Source organism: Bos indicus x Bos taurus, chromosome 18 (genome assembly GCF_003369695.1).
Source record: "Bos indicus x Bos taurus breed Angus x Brahman F1 hybrid chromosome 18, Bos_hybrid_MaternalHap_v2.0, whole genome shotgun sequence".
Taxonomy (NCBI): Eukaryota; Metazoa; Chordata; class Mammalia; order Artiodactyla; family Bovidae; genus Bos; species Bos indicus x Bos taurus.
The window spans coordinates 443965-450004 of record NC_040093.1 but is presented as its reverse complement, the minus strand read 5'-3'; positions in this window follow the sequence as shown (position 1 = coordinate 450004).

The window sequence follows — 6040 nt, the reverse complement described above, 5'->3', positions numbered from 1 at the left end:
ATCAGAGTCTTTTCCAATGAGTCAACTCTTTGCACGAGGTGGCCGAAGTGTTGGAGTTTCAGCTTTAGCATTATTCCTTCCAAAGAACACCCAGGACTGATCTCCTTTAGAATGGACTGGTTGGATTTCCTTGCAGCCCAAGGGACTCTCAAGAGTCTTCTCCAACACCACAGTTCAAAAGCATCAATTCTTCGGCGCTCAGCTTTCTTCACAGTCCAACTCTCACATCCATACATGACCACAGGAAAAACCATAGCCTTGACTAGATGGACCTTTGTTGGCAAAGTAATGTCTCTGCTTTTGAATATGCTGTCTAGGTTGGTCATAACTTTCCTTCCAAGGAGTAAGCATCTTGTAATTTCATGGCTGCAGTCACCATCTGCAGTGATTTTGGAGCCCAAAAAAATAAAGTCTGACACTGTTTCCACTGTTTCCCCATCTATTTGCCATGAAGTGATGGGACCAGATGCCATCATCTTAATTTTCTGAATGTTGAGCTTTAGGCCAACTTTTTCACTCTCTTCTTTCACTTTCATGAAGAGGCTTTTTAGTTCCTCTTCACTTTCTGCCATAAGGGTGGTGTCATCTGCATATCTGAGGTTATTGATATTTCTCCCAGCAATCTTGATTCCAGCGTGTGCTTCTTCCAGCCCAGTGTTTCTCATGATGTCCTCTGCATATAGGTTAAATAAGCAGGGTGACAATATACAGCCTTGACGTACTCCTTTTCCTATTTGGAACCAGTCTGTTGTTCCATGTCCAGTTCTAACTGTTGCTTCCTGACCTACATATAGGTTTCTCAACAGGCAGGTCGGGTGGTCTGGTATTCCCATCTCTTTCAGAATTTTCCACAGTTTATTGTGATCCACACAGTCAAAGGCTTTGGCATAGTCAATAAAGCAGAAATAGATGTTTTTCTGGAATTCTCTTCCTTTTTTCATGATCCAGCGGATGTTGGCAATTTGATCTCTGGTTTCTCTGCCTTTTCTAAAACCAGCTTGAACATCTAGAAGTTCATAGTTCACATATTGCTGAAGCCTGGCTTGGAGAATTTTGAGCATTACTTTACTAGCATGTGTGATGAGTGCAATTGTGTGGTAGTTTGAGCATTCTTTGGCATTGCCTTTCTTTGGGATTGGAATGAAAACTGACCTTTTCCAGTCCTGTGGCCACTGCTGAGTTTTCCAAATTTGCTGGCATATTGAGTGCAGCACTTTCACAGCATCATCTTTCAGGATTTGAAATAGCTCAACTGGAATTCCATCACCTCCACTAGCTTTGTTTGTAGTGATGCTTTCTCAGGCCCACTTGACTTCCCATTCCAGGATGTCTGGCTCTAGGTGAGTGATCACACCATCATGATTATCTTGGTCGTGAAGATATTTTTTGTACAATTCTTCTGTGTATTCTTGCACCTTAATATCTTCTGCTTCTGTTAGGTCCATACCATTTCTGTCCTTTATCAAGCCCATCTTTGCATGAAATGTTCCCTTGGTATCTCTAATTTTCTTGAAGAGATCTCTAGTCTTTCCCATTCTGTTGTTTTCCTCTATTTCTTTGCATTGATCACTGAGGAAGGCTTTCTTATCTCTTCTTGCTATTCTTTGGAACTCTGCATTCAGATGTTTATATCTTTCCTTTTCTCCTTTGCTTTTCGCTTCTTTTCTTTTCACAGCTATTTGTAAGGCGTCCCCAGACAGCCATTTTGCTTTTTTGCATTTCTTTTCCATGGGGATGGTCTTGATCCCTGTCTCCTGTACAGTGTCACGAACCTCCGTCCATAGTTCATAAGGCAGTCTTACCTATCAGATCTAGTCCCTTAAATCTATTTCTCACTTCCACTGTATAATAATAAGGGGTTTTATTTAGGTCATACCTGAATGGTCTAGTGGTTTTCCCTACTTTCTTCAATTTAAGCCATCTCTGTGGTCAAGGCCATCTCACACCTACCACCTCGCAGTCCACATAGTGTGCTCAGGGAAATTGAACTCTGTCCTCCCATGTATTGGCCAAATCAGGAGTTACCTGAGCCCTAGGGGGTCTTTCCGTCCTCTACAGTGTTGGGCATAGACCTAACCCAACACTGATCCATAGAACGTCATTTGAGTTTGCTGGTACTGCTCCAAAAAAGACGACAGTTTTAAGGGACATGTTGGTGTCATGTGATACTTGTGATGAGTATGTCCAGCTTGCAAGTCATGGACTCCAGAGCTCAGCTACACATTGCTTTGAACAGTAACTAAAGGCCTTACCGTTGAAGTCTTCCTTAATCTTGACAGTTCTGTTCCTGTGTAGGGTAGTTTAGAAACTAGTACAGATTTCTAGTCTACAGGCAGGAAGGAGGGGAGAAATTTTTATAGATCTTACATGCTGTACCTGAGGAGGGGCAGCATCATGGCAGGAAGTAACTTTGTGGTTTTGACCAAATTTGCATTACTGCCCAGAGCCTCCTAGGAAAGACTGAAGGACTTTCTCTTCATTTGGAGCCTGTATGCTGTATTTTTTATGAGTCTCAGATGACTCTTAAGGAAGGGGAGTGGTTCTGAGAACCACATCATTTTTTTCTCTTACTTGGAGTTAAGATCACAGAGATTCCCACCACTGTTGTCAGAATGTCTTCCCGAGGTCTACAAAGATCCACATTCCTTGATGGCCACAATCCGCTGGTTGTCATTGGTTGTAAGAGAACCCTGATAGATACAGAACAGTTGTAAGGGGAACCATAATAAGTATGGAAACTCTGGTATATAGTGTAGAAGACTGCAGCCAATTAGATGAAATGTACCTCTTCTAAAAATGTAGCTAGAGGGAATTCCCTGGTGGCCCAGTGGTTAGGACTTACACGATTTCACTGCCAAGGGCCCTGGTTCAATCCCTGGTTGGGGAACTAAAATCCCTTAAACCTCAAAGTGTCGCCAAAATAAAGCAAAAGTGTAGCCAGCAATGTTTCTGTGACTCTGCAAGATCACAGATCCTGCAAACCTCAGGACTTGTGGGCACGCCTGTCTTATGTAGCTAAGGATGCTGTCAGGGAAATTAGTCAGGCTTTGAGGATCGCTGTAGCCTCTCAGTGATGTTCACCTCAAGGCCCTTACCATGCAGGGAGGAAAAAAGGGAAGAGGTTTCATATTCCGAGGATGTGGCTCTTGGCTAGTGTGGCACTCCTCCTGATGGATAGAGATGTTCGTAGCTCCCTGTATTTGCTGCTACTCAGACAAGACTGGCCTTCCAGAGGGCATAAGGAGAAAGGTGCTGGAGTCAGTACAGGGTTTCTTAGCCTGTTTTCCGTAAAGAGTGGGACATGGGCTTTTTGTTGTGTTTTTTTTCTTGAGCCAGTTTTTAAAGCTTCATAAGGATACAATTTTCATGTAATTAACAGCTTATAAGTAAAATACACAGTTTTACAAATTTTGACCAATGTACAGACCTCTGAAAACATCATCCTACTCTTGATAATGACCAGATCTGTCATGGTGTATTTACCTCATGTCTTTTTATCATCTCTTCTTGCTTTCCCACCTCTCCAGGTAACCGTTTACTCTCCCTTATAATAGATAACCTTTGCATTTTCTTATGTCATGGGACTAAGCTGTTCTTTTTTTTTTTTTTTTTCCTGGTTTTGTTTGTTTTGTAATTACTTTGAGATATGGGTATCTCTTTTTTTCCGTGAGTAATATTCTTATCTTTGGATATGCCACTGTTGATTTACTTATCCATCTCTTTATGGTTCTTCAGGTTATTTCTAGGCTGTGACTATTGGAAGTAAACCTGTTACAAACATTTGTGTTAGTTTACATGGATGTGTGTTTCTTTGATTTTGTGTCAGTACTTAAACTGGGATGTCTGAGTTACAGGATAGATCTAAAATGATTGTACTTTTTTTTTTGGCATATTAACTAACAGTATGCTTCTTCTACATCCCTGCTAATGCTTGATATGATTTATAGCAGCCCTTTTTAAAAACTAAATAGTGCTATCTCGAGGCTTCCCCAGTGGCCTAGTGGTAAAGAATCCACCTGCAATTCAGGAGACACGAGTTTGATCCCTAGGTTGGGAGGATCCCCTGGAGGAGGAAATGGCAACCCATGCCAGTATTCTTGCCTAGAGAATCCCATGGACAATGGAGATTGGTGGGCTGCAGTCCAGTGGTCACAAAGAGTTGGACATGACTGAGTGACTGAGCATGCACATACAGAGTGCTATCTCAGTGTGACTTTAATTGCATTTTTTAATGATTTGTGGTTTTGAGCACTTTGCAAGTCTTTGCCACCTGTATATCTGTTTCTGTGCTGTTTCACTTCTTATTTGCTATTTTTTAATATGCATTATGACAGTTTCCCAATTCATTTACAAATAAGACACTGAAACAGCAAAGACATGTGGAATTTTACTCTTTCTTAAATGAGTAACATTTGCCATATGGAGTCATTGTTTTTAATACAGGTAGGATATTTCCTCATTTTTCTTCAAATTTTCTGAGTTATGCACAATGTCATGACCACATCCCACACATATTTAAGGTCAGTCTGCCTTATAAACATGACCTCCATTACTTAAACCCAGGTATTCAATAATACAACAAATGTAGTCTTACTTTATAGTGTTTCCCAATCACCACTAATTTGGAATGTGGTCAGAGAAGGAGCTGAAACTTTCTTTGTGTGTATATGTGTTTGTATTTGGCTGTGCCATGTGGCCTGTGGGATCTTCGTTTCCTAACCAGGGATGGAACCCGCACCCCCTGCATGGAAGCGTAGAGTCTTTTATTTTTTTGAACTTTCTATTTTGTAGTAGAGTATAGCTGATTAAGAATGCTGTGATAGTTTCATGTGAACAGTGAAGGGACTCAGCCATACAGTATACATGTATCCATGCTCCCCCAAACTCCCCTCCCATCCAGGCTGCCATATGACATTGAGCAGAGTTCCTTGTGCTATCGAGTAGGGCCTAACTGTCCTGGGAGTGTGAAGCCACTGGACTGCCAGGGAAGTCCTGTGGAGCTGAAAAATTCTACCCAAGTTCCACCAGGCTTTTGGTGGAAAACTGCACGTGTGCAGGAGGAGACTTTACAAGGCAGGCAGGCAACAGCTCAGGGCACCATGACCTGACTGAGGCTCAGAGGCCTCAAAGACATAACTTACTGACCAGAGGGTAGGCGTGTCCCTGAACACACTGGAGCATCCCTGGACACCCTCACTGGCCTGACCTTTTTAGCGTCAGGGTATCTGAGTGGTCATGCTATTCTGAGTTGCCCCGTCTGACTCACTGGTTACTTTGCAAGGGCTTCTTACACCAAACTCTCCAAAACTCTTTCTCTCTCCCTTTCTGTAACTGTTGACTATTTGCAACTGCTTTTACCTTCTGTGGATCTCACCACGTTTGGCTGCTTTTCCAGACACTTGGACTTCAGGGCCACTACTCACTCCTGGTTGGGGCAGGGTCTCAAGAACTGGGGTGGGAGTGTACAGGGCAGGGGCCTGGGGCATGCACTCTTCGCTCTGTACCTTAGGAGGGACATGTACCAAGTCTGTGGGGACACCTGTGATCTCAGGTTGTATCTCAGGAGGAGGAATACGGGTACAGTGGTGATGGAGGAGCACAGTAGAGAGTGCCAGATCCAAAATGTCAGCTGGGGAGGCTGGGATGGTACAGGGGCCGCAGGAGACGCCTAGCATGTGTCTGCCCATTGTGGAGAGGCACAAAGGACCCTCTGCACTGAATCCTTGCTTCTCCCTCTAAAATCACCAAAGGCTAGGCCCTGCCCAGAGTTCCTGGCAGATCTGCCCCTGGAGGCTTCTGAGGGAGGCAGCGCAGTTCATGGGGATCCACAGACTCTCCAACTTAGCCAGTAGTACCCCACCATCCGTCACTCATGCATCCAGTGGTGGTTCAGTCGCCCAGTTGTGTCCAAGTCTTTGCAACTCTATGGGCTGCGGCTTGCCAGGGTTCCCTGTCCTTCCCTTGTCCTGTCAGAGAAACCCGTGTCCATAACTTTGGTGCACCCTGGTAACAGCATGCACAAGTTGGGATTCTGCCTCTG